General features: G+C 38.4%; 1 non-coding gene across 1 annotated transcript; it reads right to left on the bottom strand.

Moving 5' to 3' along the window:
* Positions 1 to 19,331: 19,331 nt before the first annotated feature.
* TRNAG-GCC (transfer RNA glycine (anticodon GCC)) lies at positions 19,332 to 19,402 on the bottom strand. The gene has a single exon. It is a non-coding gene; the product is annotated as a tRNA-Gly (tRNA).
* Between the last annotated feature and the right edge of the window lie 4,781 nt (positions 19,403 to 24,183).

Here is a 24,183-nt window from a genome sequence, read left to right as displayed (position 1 = left end):
TCAAGAACAAATGATTTAATTTTTTAAATACCGAATTAAGTTTGGAAAAAAATTTCGCACGATTTTTGTATCTTTAGATTGTTTTCGAAGAAAAAAATTTTGCTTTTAAATATTTGATTTGACTATTTAACTATTTGCATTTTGAGTTTGAAAAAATTTTTTTTTGTAAACCGCAATGAAAAAACGTTAATAGATTCCATAGTGAAAAAAAATTTAAAAGCTTGTGATTGAAGAAAAAAAGTAACAAAAAGGAATAATTTTGTGCCGGGAGGGCGCGGTAGCCCAGGTCAATAAGATACTCGCCTAAAGTACCAAAGGATGTTTAGAGATGTCGCGAGTTCGATACCCGGCAAACTTCCCTGACGCAGGGTTACAGCAGAAACGACGACACAGAAAAGATTGCTACCGCAGGGACTCGCATACCGAGAGGTTGGCGCACCTCTCAGTGAATATAAAAAAAAGCTGTGCCATCCGGAATCGGCAATGAATTGTAGGTTCCGGTCTAATTTACCCTCGTGTGCAGAGAATGACCGTGGTGCGACAAAAGTGATCAAAGGATCAAATTGTGCCGAGAAATTCCGAGTGAACCGAAAATTAATGCTTTCTCTCAAACGGCTCACGCTAGCGGGAAAAATGAAATGCCTTTTTAGGAGTTTTTAAATTGTTCTTTTTTTTTGGTTGGGGGAGGGGGAGAACTTTTTTTCATTTTTTGAAAGAACTCAAGTGATAAGCTTGTTATAATATTACCTTGATGGAAATGATGTGAACATGGAAAGGAGTGACTGAATTCCGGATGCTCAAGAAAAGTACAGATTTTGAATACTAGACAGCAGATACAACAAAAAATTTCAAAAAAATCCTGCTGTATATTAAAAAAGGAAGAAAAAAACCTGATAAGCATTTCATTTTGTTTTCGGAGAATTCACAGAAATTTATTTTGCTTATCTCATTGAGTACAATCACATGCAGTTGCAATATTTCAAATAATATGATATTAGCATGTGAATATGAAGTGTTACTTGGACATACCTTCAGTAATAAAATAATAAAATAAGTACCCATTCGATAAGTTCAGTGGAGCAACATAGCAATTTCATATAAATTTCCGACAACTATGACGTTGATTTTATCATATTTAGAATTTTTTAAGTAATATTTGCTGTATAAAAAAATTTTGTTTGTGTGTTTCCTTGGATAAAAACTGGTACCTAACCATTAAAATGGTATAAGAGCAACTTTCACTCTTTTTACATTCTGCAAAGATGCCAAGGTACTGTGTACCGTACTTCCAGAAAAAAACCCTTATCGGAACATCTAGCGGATAAAATTCGATTCTTTTTGAAATAAAATATTTCCATATTCAATTGCATATCCTACACGATAAGTTTGATGAAAAAAATAGTTACTACACATGGGTTCAATTCTGAGTGAGTCACACTGAAAATCACATCACCATCATTCTCGAAGAGCATTTCAAAACCCATCTTTCAAATGTCATTTGATAAATGAAGAAACTAGAACAGGAAACTTTCATTGTATGAGAAACAATGTTTCTGAAGGCTGATTGAAATTTGCACGCATATGTGATACGATTCTCCCATTCATTTAACAATGAATATTTTTGTCACACCGTTTCATCTTCTTTCTCAATACTGGCACGCTATCGTGTCATTTTTATCATTTACGCAATGCAATTATATTGAAGATTTTGTGCTTGTGGAAAATCTAATTTATGACTATATAAGGAAGCAATTAAATAGATGAAAGACGACTCTTGTTTTCTGAATATATAATTCCACTGATATTCGGAAATTTCTTTATTACGATCCCTAACTTCATTACATCTACGCGGTGGCACATATTAGATCTGCCTATTTCAAAACTGGAAAGTGGCAAGGACTCGTAGTAGCTCTACACCATGCATGCTAAACCCATTGCTCTCGGACCCAAACGTGTCTCCGTGACCCCAAGCCTAATTCTATAAAAAAAAATTAATTAAATCTTTATTTACACAAGTATTATTTGATTGAACAGTGGTCATCTCACATTGCGCCCTTCCACTGTGAATGAAAGCGAGTGTGTGGTCAATTTTTTTTTTTTAAAATAAATAAAATGGAATTAAATTCCAATGTAGATAGCTCCCGTGTAAAAAGATGGTTTTCCGTTTTAAAATTTTCCCATATTGCAACACAAAAATTATAAGAAATGGAGAATCATGAAGTATTCTATTCGTGATTGTGACCCACGACAGACAACAAAACCACTCAATAAGAATTACCTAATCATTTAAGTGGCCCGTGGCAAATTTTCAGATCACCTAAGCGGCCCGTGGAATATTTCGAGATCACTTAAGCACTCGGAATGAATCTCATATTTTTTGGTTTTATACTTTCTTCCAATCAAACTGAGAACAACTCCAGTCTATCGCCACGAGCAATTTACTACCGAATGAGTTGTGCCGGAAGTGTGAATGTGTGTACCTAACTGTCTGAGTGCGTGTATGGTGTCGTGTCTAATGTTTTTGTGTTGCCCATTATAAATGGATGCTATTTGATGTTATGGATTCACCAAAGGTTCTCGCCCAGAGGGTGCGGGATGTGAATTTTTCCCTACGCCATCCTATAAAATGAAATAAAAACAAAATAGTGGGAGAATGATATTGCATATATATATGCACACCATACCTTCACATTTTCTCGCATCTGAGATTTTTGATGTTTATACCAAGATTTTTTAATCTGCAGTGGCCAACGGTCCATTGCCCAAAAGAGTCAACTATCACTCAATGAATACCACTCATTCTCTGACGGGGTGGCCAACTAAAATCGATTGATATAGTAGGCGCTAACTGCACTGTACATGTAGAAAAAATAAATAAGTCTTCAAAAAATGATTCCAATTTACGAATTGAAAAACTTGATGTTTAAAATACTCTTATCTTAAACACACGTGAATTCATTCATTTTAAAAGTTCCAAAATGATTTTGCTTCAGGATGGATATAATCTCGAAACGTTCAAGATGTAATTTTTTGTTCTATTACACATTTTTAAATCTAGAATAATTCAGGGCAGTGGTTTAGAAAACTTTTGCCATCCGTGGCTTCCTTGCCATAACAAAATTTACTCACGACTTCCCAGAATAGTCTAAAAAAAGAATCACTTCAAAGCACTTCATAAGCAATCATCAGTGTCAAAAGTTCGCTTCGATGCCCTTGACAAAAAGTTCCGGGCGACTACCCTAGGAGACGCGACGCACTCTTTGAGAAATACTGAGCTAAAAGACAAAATCCTTAAGTTTCGGAAGCTTAAGAATTTTTACCTCTCGAAAGGCTTCCCCTTACCACAAGCTTTTATTATTTTTAGTCGTACGTTAATTACGGTAAAACTATAAATCTCAAAATATATATAGACCACTGCAGATACTATATACACTATATATGTACAATAGCCAATCTAAATCGGATCCTGTTTGGTTATATATATATATACTATATATATCGAAGGCTCTCTCTCATACACACACACACTTTGCGCTATCTTATCCAATTATTTTCGTTAGTCCACTTATTAGTAGAATTATCAATTTCCATGCTCGTGTGTTGCTTTCATGCAAGAAAGTGATATTCGCTGATCTAATTTGTAGAGAATAAACGAGGGAAAAAAAGTAAAAAGGTGAGTCCGTTATTGAATGAACCTAAGAAAAGCTTCTTTAATCCCATTTAAAACAGTAATCCACAGAAAATGAACCCACGTCTCCTCTTTTAAAGTGGAGATTCGGATTCTATATGTGGCTTTTCTTCATTGTGAGTTGGCTTTTAGGAAGAGAATTGTCTTTGAATTGGTCCCCCCCCCCCCTCCTTTCTTCTTGGTCTTTGCTGTTTGGCTGTAGATGATGTCAATGATGTTGGTTGGCCTGTTGATGTAGAAGAAGAAAATAAGAAAAGGCCCTTTCACAGCAGGCCATGCCATGCCAATGGTAGGGTAAAGAGCCCCCTTGTGTTCCTTCTTCCTTGATCCCGCTGTCACAGTTCAATGCGCAGTGATGATGCCTTCGGCAACGGCTGCACTTCACTGTGTTTTCTCTGTGTTTGCTGCTGGCGCAGCCGCTGAAGTCGATAAAGCCTGACCCAGAATGAAACCATCATCACTACCACAGCGCGTTACTGTAAAAAAAGCAGAAAAGTACGAGTTCTTTATTTATTTTTTTCCTCTTTTTAATTTGAAGATGTGGTTGAAGACCCGTAAATATAATTTGATGGTTAACGGACGGTGGTGATGATGACTTTGATTTACCACGGATGTTGCACACATGTCGATTAATTTGCTGAAATTACCCTTGAATCGGTCTCGTACCTTCTGACAGATTTAGAATGTTCAAGCCTAGCAATTTATCAATTTTCTTCTCTTCTTTTAAACGGACGCTACGTGCGTATGTATTAAAAAAATAATAATAATAACAAAAATCACAGCGTTTAGAGGCGTTTTAGGTTGAAATGTTTTCACACATTAGTTGAATCTCTCATGTTTTTTATTCGCAATTTTCCGCTACAGTTGTAAATACGTTGCACTATTTATTTACTAGTGATTATCTGCACTGTACGCGGACATCCTGGCTTTGTATAAAATTATTCTATGGCATCCCATACTCTTCTTCTTTAGCTTTATTTCGCCTTTGGCATAGAATAGATTCGTAGAGACGTAGCAGAATTGTGTATCGATTCCAGAATGCACATTTAGTTTATACGTTACGCGGTAAAGTGATAAATCCGGTTATTATGCATAATCACCGAGCATATTGATAAGTTTTATAAATTTCCCTAAATTTATCGCTTTTACCGGTGATTATGCATATTACCCAAGAGTCGTTGGTAAATTTGATAAATTAGTCCAAATTAATAACTTTTATCGGCGATTATGCATGGTACCAAAGCGTCGCGCTGTTGACTCTGGTATATTCTAGAACGGTATTCCTCACATTTTTCAGTCCATTTCCTTCTCTGGACCATATTTTCTTCTCGATGTCTCCCTTGTCTTATCCAGGGCCTGCCCTCATCGAGTAGCGAGATCCTGTTTACTCATCGAATTGAGTATACTCAAAACTAAACTTATGATGATGAACAAAGTTTTTATAAAGGGGATCGATGTCTGGAACCTTGGACCAGGCATGGAACCAGAAAGGGGGGGGGGGATAATCATCCCTCCCAAGAGCCGAATAGTGCGGGATAAATAGGTCTGTGTAAAATACTAGACGATCCACACAGTGAAACTACACAATAAATCTTTCTTTCTTTCTCTCAAACCGAGCTTGACTCCGGTTTACCGCCATGGGCGATTATACTAACGACTGAGTTGTGCCGGAAGTGTAAGTGTTTGTACCTAACAATTTCAGTGCGTATCTAGTGTCGCGTCTGATTTTTCAGTGCTGCCATCTATATTTCAGAAGTGAAGTGAGTGAAGTGTGTGTAATGATTGAATATTTGTGCCGTTGTAAGCCTGTTGCTCTCTGTACACAATAAATCGGCTCTCCCGACACATGGCCCGGGTCCATGCCTAGCCTGGGTAGGTTCTGTGAGTTTCTTTCTTGGTGGGGGTGGTTGCATGGCAATCTCAATATCATGGGTTCCCGGGAAAAGTGATGTTCTATCCCCCCTCCTCCCCCACTAATAAGCTGGAAATAACAGCTTACATATTTACAAATTACTTTTTGAAAAATCACAGGACCAAATCTCATCGTGCAGGCTCCTTTTGATATAAGGCCTCCCGGGTATGACCACATGGGCCTGAGGCAGTGGTTCTCAAACGTTTGTCATCCCGCAGATCTCTTTCTCAGCTCATGGTTCATTCGCGGCTCCCCAGAATAGATATATTCTCTTATAAAATATATATATAGCCACTTCAAAGCATAAATAGGCACAGAAATGAATATCTCCGTGTTACAGTGACGCACACTTTGAAAAACATAGCCCTAAGTGTAAAGATGGCTCTTATTCTACGGACAACTCTACTGGATTCTGAAAGTAGTCACATTTTTTCCCCCACCATATTTCACTTGAAAGATTTCCGTGATCTAGCGATGCTAACCTTGCAAACCGTTTTATTTTTCCGGTTTTTATGAATTTTTAAAGTTCCTACGGACTTTTTGCCCACCTTGTATATTACCATTGAAATTTAATTTTCACTGTAATTCAAAACTAGAGCTAATCTGTCAAAATCAGATTCGGGATCAGAGCCCCAAAATCGCCCTAAAATCACTGAAATATCTTTACCAATAATTTGCTGCATTTGTTTATAACGCACAGTTTCAATGTGATTTGTTCGCTGCTTATGGCTTTACCATTGTGGGAAAGGAGTAAGCAGCCATCTGTTATATTACAACATATAATTCAACGATCTAGTATAAATATAAGGCAGACTCCAAAATATAAGGCACAAACATGACCCACGACCGTCTATAGCAGGGATTCTTAACCTATGGGTCGCGACCCAAACTTGGGTCGCACGAGCTTCCGAGATGCATCGTACAATAATGCATACACTCTTGAGCTATGGGCCACAAACCAAACTTGATTCACAGGGGCTACCGAGATGGGCCATACAAATGGGCCTAACAACCAGGGAATCTTGAGCTAGACTCTTGGTAACGACCCAAACTTGATTCGCGGGGGCTTCATTGACGAGTCGTACAAACCCACTTACAGACCTGTTAGAAATTCACTTATTGCATCACTGGTTTTACCGATTTCAAAAAATAGTCCCATGGGTCGCGAAGCTGATCTTGTTGTTGATTTTGGGTCGCAGCTTAAAAACGTTAAGAACCCCTGGTCTACAGCGTCGGCGTCGACGAACACGTCTGGTCGGCATTCGCTATCAATCCAGTGGCCGACAGCTCCATACACATCACTAGAGGATGCTCACATCCTACTTAGGGTAAAACATCTTCCTTCCTACAACATCGAGATTTAATTGATTTAATTTTCACTTTATCTCAAAAACTAGAGCCAATCAGAAAAAAAAAAAAAAAAAAAAACGATGCTAGTTTCGGAATCAGCGCCCCAAAATCACTGAAATAGCTTTGAGAACAAAATCAGCGTTGAACAGTGTAATCAATTGAAAGGGGAGCCATGGCATTTGGTTAATTAAGAAGTACCTTTGACCTTTGAAGACCGGATGCACCCCGCTTCCCATCTCAGAGAGATATCGAAGCGTTCCTGAAGGATGGGTGTATCCGGAAAGTTTTATTAAAAACAACGTAACATGACCACCTCAGACGAAGGCAGCAAAATAAAATAATTTACATAAAAATTGATCGTCAACTCCTGAAGTCATATAATCTAACAATCAACGCCAATGGGCAATCAAAATTATAAACGGGATTATAAGATGCTGGTGTACCACAGAAGTACCACAGAAAGTTGTTAACACAAATCTGTAGAAATGAGGCATTTTTGGAAAATTTTCCAGAAAAACTCTTTGGGTAATAAAAGTTCGAATACCCCCATTTCCCCCGAAAAATGAGGCTGGTCGACTCTAGCCCGGTGAGCCCCAAAAATCCGATTTCATTGATAGAAGAGTCTTGTTTTATGAACTTATTCAGAAATAAATTTGATAAGTAGAAAAGATCTAATTTCCAGATTGGGGGGTTTTAAGGCGTTTTTCTCCGCGTCTCTCATTATGAGAAACTTTTCATGCTTATCTCATATAAATAAACTGAGATATGACACTTAATTTTTTTTTATCTTTCATGCATTCTTTATTCATGTAGAGCACTAATGTGAGAGCTATAGCCATCTCGAATCTGTATAATCAAGAACATGTCGATAATGTGAGAATAGTTTAATTTTATAGCTATTTTGTAGCTCTATATTTTCTCTTGACTTGACTCACACCCTCATGAAATCTCTCAATGTCTTTCGGAAGCAGCGCTTCCGGACATCACAACAGGCGGGATCTTGGCAAGTGAGTTTGGCGGCATTTTCGGCCTCCTTCCATCCTATATCGTAGGAGCTGCAAACGGGAAAGCGGTATCTGTGATCCGGAAGTAATTTTTTCCTCGCTTTCAAGTACTGATATCTGCCTTTCTCGTCGTGGCTGATTCCTGGAAAAGAGAAGCGCAATTTTTTTAAACTGATTTTACGCAAAACCACATGCTTTAATGAAGCATTTCTCAACCTAACTGAAGCCAAGGACCAGTAAAATGTCTGAAACAATGCGACAGACCACCAGCTAACAGCATGATTGGTGTGACTATAATACCTGTAATTTATGGGACACATTCCTGTATTTTTTACACCTGTATATTCTTGTAAATTTGTACTGGGGTATGTCTGCCGTAAGATTTTGGAGACCATACCTTGGTTAGACTTGGTTAGAGGAGGAGGGGGCTGTCAAGGTCGATTCCTAGAATATGCTTACGTTGGAACAATGCAGGTGTCGGGGGATATGATCGAAGTGCTTAAAATTTTCAACGGGATGGATAGGATGGACCATGGGTTATTAATACACCGCCAATCAACTGCTTCGACTAGGAGGGTGGGGGGGGGGGGAGACACCAGTATCAATTGGTAAGGGACAATTGTAAGTTGTGATATAGCAGGGAGTTTTTCCTCTAATAGGGTTGTTAATAAATGGGAAAGCTTCACCCCGTTGGTAGCAAATTATAACAAAATTGACACGTTTAAAAAGGAATACGGTAAACATATTGGGGGGTCAATCTAGAAGCTGTCCTTGCTTAGATAAGACCAACCATAATCTTTTTTTATGGGCAATATGCATTATATAGTATTAATTATTAGTTTTTTCCTTTCGTGATATATGCCAGAGGTGACCAACGGCTGCGAAATTTTGGTGAGTTTGATAAATTTCCCTAAATTAAACACTTTTACCGGCTATTATACATCCGATCCCAGCATCGTTGGTAAATTTAATAAGCACTAAAAGAATTGCCACTTTTACCGGTGATTATGCATAATACCCGATCGTCGCGTCATTAGTAAACATGACAAATCGTACTGTATGATATACTACACACGATAATTCATACACACATCTATTGTATCATTATATCAGGGTACAATCGAAAAATTTGTTATCATTATATCGGGGCCCATATTCATCACACGTACTGAGCTCAGTTGGAATTTTTTCATATTTATCAAATTCACCAATTACACCAGGATAATATAAATAATCACAGATAAAGGAAATAAATTTTTAATATGTATCTATAAATTTTACCAATGACACTTGGTCATTATGCATAATCGTACTATATGATAACTTACCAAACTTACCAATTTTTATTGATTGGTAGGTATGCATACCGATTTATCGCATTTACCTTAACATAATTATATAAAGGGATCCCACGGTTAAGTCTGTTCGACGTATGAGTGGCTTTAGCGACAATTGACAAGTTTGCTGAGCTGGAACCGATTGGTGATGTTCCGCGTTTTCCAGTATTTAGGGACTCGATTTCTCGATGATACATGGTTAACTTATGCATTAGTATTCTCATCAAAGTGATAAACTACTCTTTTCTAATATCTTCATAAGATCTACAGAACACTTATCAAAGTCATTCTTTCTACTTAATAGATTTAGTTCTGGGAAATAAATTGGTGTAGGAACTAAAGAAGAGAAATCCTAAGAGAGATAGAGATGAATGACCATCATATCTCATTAATACGCATGTCATTCATTTCTTTTATGATGGGGAAGAAGCTTAATTAGATGATAATTCAGATGATGAGTTTTCGAGGTATTCGAGATGCTGTAGAGCACGTCTCTTTCTCTCGCTCTCTCTGTCTGTCAATCTCATTACCGAACACAATCGTTGATTGTCCGGGTAATTCACTAATGATTCGATCAATTAAAATTTCTCAAGAGTCATCAATATTTTTCTCTAATATAGGTAGTGATGATGATACAAAACTCCGCCTTTCATTGTCTCGTGACAAATTGACTGATGATATTACTGATACCGTGATCTCCATCAAAACCCCCCCCCCCTTTATCTATACACACCATACATGGGTTCAAAAGAAAAGTCCTTGCCGTTTTTGATCATCGTAAACAAAAATGTATACGGTATACGTCATGCATAAGTCCTCAGAATGATATTCCCATAGGTATCCGGCGCCTTCTGTCGACACCCCCCCCCCCCCGCGTAGCTCAGGGTTTTTTATCATATGGATCGCACAAATTCACTGGCAGTCCTGTTATAAATACACTCATTGCTTATTGAACTCATGCATTCATAAAATAGTTTCATTAATTTTGAAAACCAAAAAGACTCATGTGACACGAAAGTTAGTAATCATATTGTTGATTTTAGGTCGCGGTTAAAAAAAAAAGGGTTAAGATCCCCCCCCCCCCCTAGCTTTCCCCGGTAAAAAAGTATAAACGGGGTGGGGGGTTGATCGTGGACGCAAAGGAGTTCGTAGGTCCATAATGCAAGTCTTTCTCATTTGCGAAGGATTTTCCACAAAAGTGGTTGTCCAGTGGAGTAAAAGAACGTAATTTGCAATTGTATCCTAATCCTAATGAACTTTGTGTCAACAAATTATCACCTCTTCAATCCTTAGACTTAGAGGGCGCTCAACCCATGCCTACTACTACTCTTTGCCTGTTAAACCTCCGTTCTAAGGAATTGTGAGAGCTGGAAGCACGAAGGATGAGGGCATGATACGTAATATCCCATGGACTGAATCCAGATATCTATCTAATAGGCCATGGTAGCGAGGAATTTATTCATTTTTGCGCGAGTAACAGGTTGAAGATACCTCGTCTAATATTCTTCACCTTCGAAATCAACTGTGATGATCAGTGTATGAAATTACATACTGTGAAACGAAAAAGATGAAGGAAAGTGACCAAAGAGCGTCTCACCGTCATAAAGAGATTCCTCTGTTTTAAGCTGGACGCGCAGCATGGGACGTTTCGGCTCGAACTCTCTTAGCAGCGTGCAAGTGCCGTTCAACTTAGGCCATTTGATGAGATCACCTCGTTCTTGCTTCTCCAAGTAATTCACGACACCTGGTGAGGGCTCGAAGTATTCGCTTTCGGACACGGAAGCCTTTTTCTTCTCATAGTCGAGAGTCCATAGCACTCGGACCTTGAAGGAAACGGTAATTCCAATTAAAAAAATCTGCATCAGAAGCTATGGAAACCCTTAAAGAATTGAAACTTTGAAAGACTATATACGAAGCCGAGATTGGGCAACACCTTCTAGAGCAAAGTTGCTCTAGAAGGTGTTGGATTGGGCATCTTGCTGTCTCTCTACAAAAGTAGAATGGATTTGTCCGGTTTGAAAGAAAGAAAGAAAGAATGGATCTGTCCCGTAAAATGCGGGATGTCGATGGCTATTATTATGTAATAAGTCAACTACCATGCTGGCGAGGATTTTGGATGATGTGTCGAGATATCGCGAGAGGCTACTTATTGTGCAGAATGGTTGATTATCCCGTGTATTTAACGAGTCGCAAGCGGGGAACTGAGAATTTTGACATTTTTTTGACGATAATTGCTATATACCGATGTGACCCGGGTATCCCTCAGTTTAACGGCGAACTCTGATCTCAGTCCTACCTCGTCTGATTGGAATTAACTCGTTCTTCAGCTGCAGTAAGTTAAAGTCTCGCCACAGAGAACAACACACCTACAAACAGTACAAATATAATTCAATCAATACACATCACCCCCTTCACTTCTGAAATATAGATGGTAGCACTGAAAAATCAAACGCAACACTACATACGACTGTTAGGTACACACACACACGGTTACACTTCCGGCACAACTCACTAGGTAGTAAATCGCCCATAGATGGTAATAGACCTGAGTTGTGCTCGATTCGAAAGAAAAAGAAAAGCTGCAGAAAGTTGCTGAGTTTGGAATCCTTTGTCAGATTTTTAAAACCAAGTGAAAGAAATGGTGTTCGAACGAAGATCTTTTTTCTTCTCCCCCATCCCTTTGTCTGCTGATGGAGGGGAGGGAGAGAAGGATGATAGGGTTGCAATATATCATGTCAGTGTTGCGCCTAAAAGAAACGATAAACCTCTTTTACATTACATATTAAAATCACCCGCATAAAAACTGTTAATGGGGGAAAGACTGACCAATGACTGACTGACTTTCACTGACCAATTTTTTTCCGTATTATTCGACTCTTGGGAAGAGTGATGCCATCTTTTTTTTATGAAACAGGCATTCTTCTGATTTTCAGCAGGTGAAGGGGTGATAGCGAAATGCGCTTCTGTTAAGAAGTCCCCAACGAATAAGGTAAATACAAGGTGATCATGTATTTGTCTTATTCGTTGGTGACTTCTCAACATTCTTGGGCAAAGTTGATCTACTCTTTCATAAAATGTGTTTCATTGAGAAATCAGGTTTATAAAGTATTTGGGCTTGTCATTGATAAAATAAAGGGCTTTCAACCCTTCAAGCGGTTTTTAAAATTGGACTGATCCTCATTATAACTGTCACATCAGAAATAAAAGTGTGTCAAGAACCCGAGACATTTCGGGGTAACCGAAATAAAGCAGATCAAGTTTGACGAGATATCTCGGGACTGCCGCTGTAAAGATTAAGAAAGAAAGATATCTCTCTTGAATAAGATAAAAGAGTTAACCAGAAAATCGATGTAGGAGGAGGGGGCTCGGAAAGTTTTGGCTTAGCGATCCGTCAAAAATCCTAACGCAGTCTGGTCCCAGAGTCCGCAAGGATCTATGTTTTTTAACCTTTACAGCGGCATTCCCGAGATATCTCGTCAAACTTGATCTGCTTTATTTCGGTTACCCCGAAATATCTCGGGTTCTAAACTTTCACTTTCACTGCGGATGACACCAACATGGCGTCAGGGTCAATGCATTTTGTTATGGGACTATAAAATGCTGGTGGTAGAGAAAACGACTTGGTTTTACATTCCGCAGTGTAAGTGCACTTTCATTTCCAATGTGGCAGTTATAATGTGGATCAGGAAAATTTTTAAAAACCACTTAATAATAAGGCACGAAACCTGAATGGCGTGTATATAAATTGATATAATTTTACACAATCTCAAAAATTCATATTTCACTCACTGATACTGTCTCACCGCTTTTCGCAATTGCGTCAAGTGGCATTGGCCTATACACATGCTAACATGTTCAAAATCGGAATATGACCAGTATGACGCATCTTGATACAACTATTCATTCCGATTCGTATTTTCCGAAGGATATAGCTTTAGTGAAAATAGGCTACACAAATAGGCTATACAAATAAGCTACACAAAAGTATCAAGATTATTCACAAAAAAAAGGCTTCGCAACAACATTAGAACAGCTCGGCGTGAATGGATTATAGCCATTAATGTATTATAAGGAAGTGTGTAGTGAATTTTTTTTCTATCTTTGCTAAACTTCCTGTCACCGTTCGTGAGCTTATGCAACGAAGCATTTGCATGTATGTATACAGACAGCCCACGCCTTTCGGACGCATTCATATTCAGATCAAACAACAGCTTTGAATACATTTGCCCCGAACAAGAGGAAGAAAACAACCCTGCGTAAGTAAGAAGGGGAGTGGAATCCTCTCCGAAAGGGCTTTCAGAAATATATCCAATGCTAATTTTCACAAGAGCGCTATTTTCGTATAGTAAGGATTATGGGAATGGAAAAAGCAAAAAAGACGAAAAAGGATCACCTTGTTTTCTTTGTTTATCAGTTCCGTGAACGTCTTTTGGAAATCCTGATTAAACGTTTTCGTACGATCCATGGCTCCCTCATATACATACGCTATCGGGTGGATTACATTATTTACTCGAGCCGAAAATATTGAATTTTTATTGCGAAATAACCAACAGAAATATATTTAAAGTAAATAAAAACCAAAAAGTCGTTAAAACTGGAATCGAGAAGACAAGCTTCACTGTTGCGTCCATAGTTTTATTTTTTCACCATTGTTATCAGCGTTTGTTATCTTCAGTTCGACAGGATACTTTTGGACTGGCTAGGTACCGTTTCATCCTTCCCCGATATTCATCCTAAAGTCACAATAGTGCCGTTTCATATTCAGTTTGATATAATAAGTGTTTCCTTATCTTCTGTCTATTCAACCCCTTTTTCTGTTGTACCCTCTTTCACGCCAAAGAATAGAGGATTTCATAACTTTAAAATTAGATATTTCTGGGCCGAAATTGCGTACCGATGGCAATTTCCGAGCACCTTTAAAGTAATAAGAGTGCTCTCAATGTGTCTGATTCTATACGCGCGAGAGAGATCGACAACCCGTTTTAAACAATCATTATTCATGTTGGTCATAATTTAGGCATATTAATACATAAGTTATACATACTTAACCGATGGCCCGCGGACCAAATGTGGCCCTCAAAGTCATCGGATGTAGCCCGCGACCACAAACGCAATTTTGTAAAAATTAACAAGGCGGCACATTTTTCAGATCACTCGAGTGGCTCGCGGCATATTTCCAGATCGCTTGAGTGACCCGCGTCACAGTTCTAGAGCACTTAAGTGGCCAGCAACAAGTTTTCAAACCAGTCAAGTGACTCACACTCTCCTAAAGGTTGAGTACTCTTGCCGTAGGTGCTCCTCTTCTGATGCTGGGCACGTACCGGCACTCTTGACCCAAAAGATATTGAAGTCCACTCCGTACCCCATTTTTTAAGATGCCACCATACGAACGGGATTGCGATGGGGTGGATGAAACTGAACTGGTATTTATCACCTTTCTTAAGTCGTCATTATACCATATTCCAAGGACCATGCGTTGAAGACGCCGATATAGATACATAGAGATGGACCGACAGATAGCTTCTTCGTGGTAAAAAAAAAAAATTCATGAAGAATAAAACCTGAACATAAGAACTGAAGTGAGAAATCAGGAAAAAATCTTATGAGAGGATTTGAAAGGACACAGAAAACGAGGACATAATTTGGTTCCCTAACTGCGACCCTTTATATCGATAGGTAGCATTATCATCATTATCCCAATAAATTTATGCTGTTGTTGATGTCTCCTCTGAATTGGCGTTGTTAGCAACACGTTAGCATGCATTCATAAGCATTTATTCACAGGAGAAAAAACCAATTCTGATTTATTACTTTTGAATATACAGTCGGATCCCGTTTTAACGAATACCGTTATAGTGAAAATCTCGTTTTAACGAACACTTTTTTGATTCCCTTGGATAAGTTTGCATAAGAACAATGCAAAAACCTGAAATTCCTTTAAAACGAAATTTCATTATAACGAAGTGATTTCTCCGGTCTCTTGGAGTTCGTTATAACGGGATTCGACTGTGATTCAATTAGTTGTTTCACCCTGAAAGTTTTTTATTGCACAGAACTTTTGTGTACCACACAGAAAACAGCTTCAAGGTAACTTCATTAATACCGTATTTTCGGAGGGTAGATAGTGCAAAATACAGTACCGATATTATTAAACACCCTCGAAAGAACATTCCTCGTGAGGAATTTAAGAATATATTGAAGGTGGTTTTCAGTGAAATATGAAAAATATCCTTGTAGTAGTTTCAAAATACAGTACTCTCGCTAATCTGGCACATATCAGGCTATAGTGTGCCGGATTAGCGAAATCACCGGATTATTGGAAGTCAATTGAAAAAGCCCATTTAAAAAATAATATATTTAAATAACGTAAACTTCTCTGAAAACAGACATGCAGTGATATGTCTTCCTCGTCTATGCTGTAAGAAGTTACTGTAGAAAACCCGCCAAAAAAACGACGGATTAAAACCCGCCCTAAATCCACCTAAAAAACTGGATTGGCCGGATTATCGAAAGTCTACCGTATCCTCAAAAAATATCGTTATAGAGGGATTTATCGTAGTAAACATAACATAATTTATTTGTCCCCAGAGATTAAAATGAAATTATACAACTTATTATGTTTGCAATTAAAAAGTCTTCGAATCCTTCCCTTACGTACGCTTTACTTCTACAAATCTACTATAATTATTCTTAAACGACAATTTGCTTTGCCTTTAAACAGTTCTCGTTTCTCGAATAGATTGAACAATATATACTGTACTCGCTACCACTTATTCACAAAACTCTTCTAAAGAACCATTTTACTTACCTCATCCCAAAATTTTGCAACTCTTTGCCACCTGATATCATTAATATTACTAATTTATTACCTTTCAAAAGACACATGAAGCAATATCTTTTTTCCAATCAGTGACATTGAGAGTTTCTTTTGAACTGTTTTACAGGCTCCTTACCCAGTTAAATTATGGATCTATTCGATCTTACGCATTGCAACATTATATATTGATTCTTGTTTTATTTGTAGTCATCTGAAACCATGAAATGTATATTTCATACAGTTGGCACTCCTTGCTGTTGCCAAAAATACTACAAATCATGTGAAAGTTTGTTTTGATGTTTGATTTTTTTTTCTCCCTCATATTAACCACTACAAAAAACAGGAAAAAGGGAAATTTTAATTTTTAAATCCTCCTTTAGCGGTTTTTTTTTATCTTATTTCTTTTTTCCGTTTTAGTCTGTTGATATTGTTCACTAATAACTAGAGATCGGATTATATGCACTAAAAAAAGCCACGAAATATGCTCTAAAAATATGCAAATATGCACCTTAAAATTTCAGAATATGCACTTAAAATGCCATAACATGCACTTAAAATGCCATAACATGCACTTGAAAATACCAAATTATGATTTAAAAAATGCCAAAATGTGCATTAATAAACTCAAAATATACGCTAGAAACTTCCGAAATGCGTACCAAAAATGAGAAAATATGCATTGATTGCAATTGAGTCATGCAAAAAAAAGCATATATGTTTTTGAAATGCATATTTTCTATTCCTTAGTGAAAATTAATTTACAAAAAAAATCTCCATATATGTGTATAGTATATATGTAAATAACTTCTATTACTAATAATTTCTAAATATTTTTTATTTCGGCATTTTTAATTTCTAGTTTGTTGCAGCTGCTCAGTAGCAAAATATCAAAAAAAAAAAAAAAAAAAATTGACACTATTTCTAAAAAAACGCTCTAGAAATAGCGGTACAATAAAACGGTTGATATTTGGAAAATTACTTTATTTTACAAAAATCTCTATTAATTTCCTAAATCCTACCTCCACAAACAACAAAAACCGATGGTATGAAAATATTATAAGCAATATTTACTAAGTGATTAATTTAAGTGATTGAGCTAACATAAACCAACAAAAATATTCGATTATTCTGAAAATTCTTTGGTTTTATGAATTTATATGCATTAGTGCTAAAAAAGGGCCAAAATATTCAAATGCATATGCACATAATGCATTTGCATGTAATCCGGGCTCTACTAATAAGTAAGTGTCTATTAGTATTCATTATAAACTTGCAGTTTATAAACCAGTATGGGTCTCTAGACCCCCCTTGGGGGATTATTTTTTTGTCTAATCTTGTATTTTATGTAACAAAATGAAACAATAAAGTGAATTAAATTGAAAAAAATTACAAATTTTACAATATTTGAAAGAAAATAAAAAGAGAGGGAGAAAAAGATGACATTTGAATAGTAAACATTAAACTGTAGGTCAGGGGTCCTTCAACGTATGGCTCGCGGGCCAGATTTGGCCTTCGGGGCTTTTTGTCGTGGCCCGTCGATCATTTTCAGAAAATGGTTAGAAAACATTGAAAAACGATTGATTTTTAGAATTGCATAAAAAATGATTTTAGAATTAACGGAAGAAACAATTCTGGAACAAATGAGAGAAAGATAATTCCCGGGAACAAATTTATGGAAATTCAGAATTACTGAAAGAAATTATTTTTGAAACAAATAATTTCAATAATTTCAATAATTTTTGAAACAATTCAAATTCAATTGGTGGAAAAAAAAACGAATAAATCAGCGAGAGAAATAATTTCGTAATTTTTTTGATAGAAATTATTTCACAATAAATAAAAGAATAATTGTGTAATTATTGAAAGAAATTATTTGAAGATACGTACATATTGACAAAGAAAATATTTTCAGAATTATATACCGAAATAAATAATTACAGAATCCTTTAAAATGATTTCAGATTGGAATTAATCTCAGAATTAATTAATTTAATCGGTAATTAATCAAAAACTTTTTCCGAAGTTGTGAAAAAAAAATTATATCGGCATTAATCAAAATAGTGATAATTATGAATTTGATTTCTATTGATTTAAAAGAAGTAATTTCAGAATGAATCAAAGTCTTCAATTATTTTTTTGTCCTTGTTTAACTCGAGGCCCCCGGTCCCTTTTATGAAGATGGCACCAAATTACGTGAATTGGTAGCCCGCGGGCTCCGTGGTTAGATTTAATTTAGCCCGCCGTGTCAGAAAGGTTGAAGACCCCTGCTACAGGCCATTCCAGACAAGATTCAAAGAATTGTCGTTGTAGAGGGATTTATCGTTATATCGAGCATCGTTGTGGCGAGGTTTCACCGAAAACAATATTTTCATTCAATATCATCGTAACACGTAATACAGTGGAACCTCCCTTAACGGACACTCCCAGCTAGCGGACACTTTTTGGATCCCCGGTCCCGTGGAATAGGAGTTTTAATGTATTTCACTACCCGTTAGCGGACAGCACAAACTCTAATTTTTTTTTTTTCCAAACTCTAATTTGTAAATTTTTGTTCATAAATCGATAATTTACCATACTCAACGGTGATTATGTATAATTCCAAGCTCGTGTTGGTAAAAATGATAATCCGCCAATTAATTATTTGATTAACTGAACATAACCATGGTCCAGGATGTCGATTACAAATGGTAATGTCGGTTTTGTTCGCACATGTCGATATGCGTGTGAAGAAAGTCAACATGACTTGATAATGTTATGAAACGTTTATTTCTTCTTCACACTTATTTTAATTTAATGTAATCTTTATTGCAAAATATGTGTAGGGCACGTATCATGTGCGGGAAAAAAATAATTAATTGGTTTAATGAAGAGAAGAAAGGTTATAAATTTTTCTATATTTATCAGACTCTCCCAATTTTATTTGGGAATTATGCATAATCACCGGTAAAATTAATAAATGAAATTTAATGAAACTTTCTCTATCGGGACGATTGGTAATTACGCGCAACCACCGGCGTATCATTTTTACACACAGTAGTTACATACAGGAACCAACTACAACCGAAGTCAAACGTCGTATAAATGTGAAAATCGCATAAACGAGGTACCTTCCCAATAGCGGACACTCCTCGTTAGCGGACAAAAGGTTTGGTTCCACTCCCATGGGTGTCCGTTATCGAGAGGTTATATTGTATGATTGATTGATGGGAAAAAAAAAAAAGCTTGCATCGGCCGGGAATCGAACCCGGGCCGCCCGCGTGGCAGGCGAGCATTCTACCACTGAACCACCGATGCTTACGGTATACAACGCAGTTTTATTATATACTACCTATATTTCATTCAAATTGGGGCTGAATATGAGTGAAGGGGCATCGCGGAGTTTTCATGTGGTCCATATAGCATGGAAAGAGTTAACCCACTCTCACGAACTCCCTATTGCGAACAGTAATATTGATTAGAAACTAAAAAATCTTATTCTTTTCCCTTTCATTAATCCAAATAACTGATCTTAGAGGTTCTGAAAGAGTTGCAAGCATCTCGCATGCCTTCCCCCCCCCCCCATCCTGCAGCAGAGCCCCCAGGCTGGAATATTCTGCGCCCCCCCCCCTCTTCCCGATAAGCCTTTGCACGGGACCTTCTACAGTTGATTTACAGCGTGAAAAAGCAAAAAGAATTGTCTCGAGGCTAGAGCCACGCCAGCCCCGCATGTGGGGGCCCTGAGCATCCGCATGCGAGTGCCTCAGTGACCTAGAGAAATTACAAACGTGTCAGTGACCTAGAGACAGTGTCGTCTTAATGCATGTGCCCACCCGGGTGCCCTCAAGAGAATATGGCCTGACCAAAATGGGAACTACTAATTGAAATTTTCGAGCGAATTTTCCAGGTAAGGGCCTCAGAAAAATCAATTGGCGTGGGGGGGGGGGGCCCATGACGCTCTTTCGACGGCCCTGTCTAGAGAGAGATTACAAACATGTGAGTGACCCAGAGAGCAACAGACCCGGCCAGGAGTGACCAAAAGCGTGAAACAGCGAGTTTGCAAACATACAGTATGATAAGTGTCCTAGAGAGTTTGCAAGCATGAGAGTGACCACACTGACCAAAAGAGTGACCTACAGGGCAAGGGGCCAGGCCAGTGAGTCACCACAAAAAAATTCCTAGAGCGTGAAAGATCAGTAAGATCAATAAGTGACCAAGAGACTGATGAGGGAACAGTTCAGTGAATGACCAGAAGAATGACCAGAAGAATGACCAAAGAGTGAAAGAGAGATTGAACAGTTAGGTGAGTGAACAAAAGAGTGATCTCTGGATTAACTTGTGCAAGCACGTGAGTGGCCAAAAGAGAGTGCAGGAATGGGAACTAACAAAAGAGTGACACACACATGATTAGGACAGTGAGCGACTAAATTATAATAATCAAGTGTAGCTACTCTTGATTATAGGCTATAGCCTAATGTGTGCAAGCAGGAGCCGCAACTAGAAGCTGGGTGAGCCGGGACAAGCATACATTTTGGCGCCCCCATGTAATGTTGAAGGAGGAGGTCATGACCCCCCCGGATGGGCTGACGAGGCTCCAGCCCTGGGGCCCGAGACGATTTTCATCATTTTTTTTCTTTTTCACGCTATAAATTCATCATGAAGGGGCCCGTAAAAGTGTGGTCGGGGGCCCGCAAAAGATCCCAGCCTAAAGGCCCTGCTCCAGGATGTAGAGGCATGGAGGAGGTTAAAGTGTAAAATTTGCACCCCCCTCTCCAGTCCAGTCCCGAGGCACTATTTGCTTGCTTCACTCCTACCGGTCCACCCGGGCACGTCCCGGGGCCTCATGAGAAGAGGGGCCTCGTAAAAATGAGAACTGTTGAAATTTTCGAGAATTTTCCAGGTGGGGTCTCAGAAAAATCACTTGGCTCGGAGGCCCGTGATGGGCTTCAGACGGCCCTGCTCCAGACCTGGGGCCGGGGACGATTCTCAACATTAGTTGTTTTTCATGCTATATCAATTCACTGTTGAAGGGTCTATAAAAGTTTGTCCGGGGAAGGGGGCCTCGCAGAATGTCCCAACATAGGGACCCTGCTCCAGGTTGTGGAAGACATGTATATAGTTCAGGAGTCCTCTGCTCTTGATTCTTGAGACCCCCCAAGCCGTTCCTGGACATTGGCCGGGATGGGCCCATGCGTTTAGACGGCACTGAATTCGCCTCTGGTAGATATATGGGCGACTAAATAAATAAATGTGCGTCAGAGCAGAAAATGTTTGAAATTAATTCATAAACATGAACGATGTCAAGCGTTTGAAGACATTTATGCGAACATTAATAAGTTAAGAAAAAATTTCTCATATTTCCTCTGTATTTACTCCATACATTATAAGGAAGCATTCTTCTTGCTGCCATCTCTCAGCGAAAATAATTTTCATAAACTTAAAAAATGTCTTGGTTTTCAAAAAATTTAAATAGATGGCAGCATCAACCAGACTTAAATAGTGTGTTGATTTTCAATCGATTCATCGTTTTTTTGAATAAAATATTAAATAGATGGCAGCATCAGTCGAATCAAAATTTCGATTGATTCATCGTTTTTTAATAAAATATTAAATAGATGGCAGCATCAATGCATTCGAAATTTTTAATCCATTCATCGTTTTTTTTTTTAGTGAATATTAAATAGATGGCAGCATCAATCAATTATAAATCTATTACAAGTCTATCTTTTGTAAAAAAATTCTGATTTAAAATTGAACTCTCTTTCAAAATTGTCTCTCTCTTCAAAAAACCCACATTCAAATCGGTGGCCCACTTTCAACATAAATTTTAAAAAAGAGTGTTTCAATTCTAAATCAGAATTTTTAAAAGTCAATTGACAAAAATGATAGACTTGTAGGAAGAATGTGATCTTGAAATGCATTTGATCGTACAAAATCTCGTTTTCTATAATTGCAGTACGTATTTCCTGGCCCCCACAAAGGGGGGGGGGACTGACAGGGCTGTAGCCCTGGGGCCCGGGATAGTTCTCATCATTTTTATGTTTTTCCACGCTATAAAGTAACTACAGAAGGGGCCCGTGAAAAGTCTGACCGGGGTGCCCCGCAAAAGATCCCAGTCTAGGGGCCCCGATCCAGGATGTGGGGGCCATGACGTATTCATTTGAATAATTTTAACCCTTTCCCCTCTGCGTATTCAGATTCCAAAAACTTGAGGACACATACACATTTGCGGCAACGTCGCGTACATTACACTCAGAACTAATGGAATTAATTTTTTCCTCTCTTTGGAGAGTGCTTTTTCACAGACCATATTCATTGAGGAGTCAGCAGCCAATGAGTGCCCATTTTATTTATTTCTGGAAGGAAGAAGAAATGAAGGTCTGTCTTAAAACACAAGGCAGTCTTAAAACACATGGGCCAATCACTGCCATCTAAACGCACAGGGGCCGACCCGGGCACCTCAGGAGAAGAGGGGCCTCACAAAAATGAGATCCGGTTGAAATTTTCTAGGTAGGGTCTGCGAAAAACCACTTGGCCCGGGGGCCCATGATACTCTTAAGACGGAACTAGAGCCAATTCAGGCACATGGCCCGATGGAAGGAAAAGCCAGGTAGTAGCAACGTCTTTCTCACTTGTGTTCGAACCGTGGGTAAATATGAATTTTTGTGGCCTCCTTATATATATATATATAATTTTCTTTGAGGCAGAGGCATGGGGAAGAGGAGAGGGGCCCGTACCTATATAATAGAAAAGCCAGCCAATTCCCAGTCCTGAGCACGTGTTTGCTTACGCGAGAGGCAGGCCCCGGTTTAAAGGAAATCCCGGAACCGGAATATATTAATGACCACATGATGCTTTTGAGATAGCCCTGGGTGAACCCCAAGGGCGTAGCCAGGGGGGGGGGGGGACTTGGGGGTCTGGTCCCCCCCCGAAATGTGAGAAAATGACCGAAAAAAGGGAAAAAGATGGCCAAATCTATTGTTCTGTCACTTTGGTCCCCCCCCGAAATGAAAGTGGTCCCCCCCCGAACGAAATTTCTGGCTACGCCCCCGGTGAACCCCCCCCCCCCCCCCCACTATTTTACTACTGTACACTTCATTGGCTGTTGCTAAGCGATTATGATGAAAGGCGTACGTAAACAGGCTGTTATGTGGAGATAGTGGTCTTTAGTAAAAAAAAAGAAAAGAAATCACCTCTGCGGTACGGGGACTCGAACTCGCGGCCCTCGTACTCCGGACGAGTACGCAACTGCTACTACTCTATAGTAGCGGATAGAATGTTATTTCCTTGGGTCTGTCAAAGACGTCAACTAGAATAAAAGATTTGGGGGGGGGGGGGTTTGAAATCTGCAGTCGTCCCGTAAATCGCCCCGTTAATAGTCTTACGTAGGAGGGGGGGAGGGCATTGCATTGCATGTTCATTAATTGGTGTGGGAGGGGGCTCATTCCCTCATAAAATGTATTAGGGGGACGCCAAAATGAACATTAGTCACGGGCGACAGAGTATATTTCATTCCTAGTTGTGGCCCTGCTTAGAGCATATATATTACGACCTCGCTTATAGTCGTCACTCACGTTATCAAGAAATTATAACGGCTTAAGAGAGATGAGTGACGCAATATTGTGAAAATTGTATAATTTTTGAGAGAGAGAGAGAGAGAAATATAAAATTTATTGACTACAAATTAAGCTTATACAATATTAACAAAATTTATAGATTACAAAAGGAAAAGCGAAAGTTTTACTTTTTTTGAGCTTTTAGTACTTTAATTGTTTAATTATATTGTAAAATACACTGGGTACACGTATCAGCAATTCATGATACGAATACAAGGTAAGCTCGAACATGGGGGCCCAATTTTGACTTGAGATGGGTACGAGCAGGGCAAAGCAAAATCTAGAAGACATCTTCGGAAAAAATGTTTGTAGTTTTTTAACAAAAAATTGTTTAAATTTGAAGCTCTAGATCAGTAGGGAAATCGGGTCCAGCTCAAATAGTCCCTAAATTTTCTAAAACTTTTGCTTTTTTAGTCGGTAAATCAACTTTCTCAGCGTAACTTTCGTTTCTAGATCCTATTCGTTTTGATAACGTAACATAAC

The sequence above is a fragment of the Pholcus phalangioides genome, unplaced genomic scaffold, assembly GCF_987345545.1.
Source record: "Pholcus phalangioides strain wild (caught in Gottingen) unplaced genomic scaffold, Ppha-v1.0 ptg000001l_1, whole genome shotgun sequence".
Taxonomy (NCBI): Eukaryota; Metazoa; Arthropoda; class Arachnida; order Araneae; family Pholcidae; genus Pholcus; species Pholcus phalangioides.
This window is presented reverse-complemented; position numbering and strand designations above follow the sequence as displayed.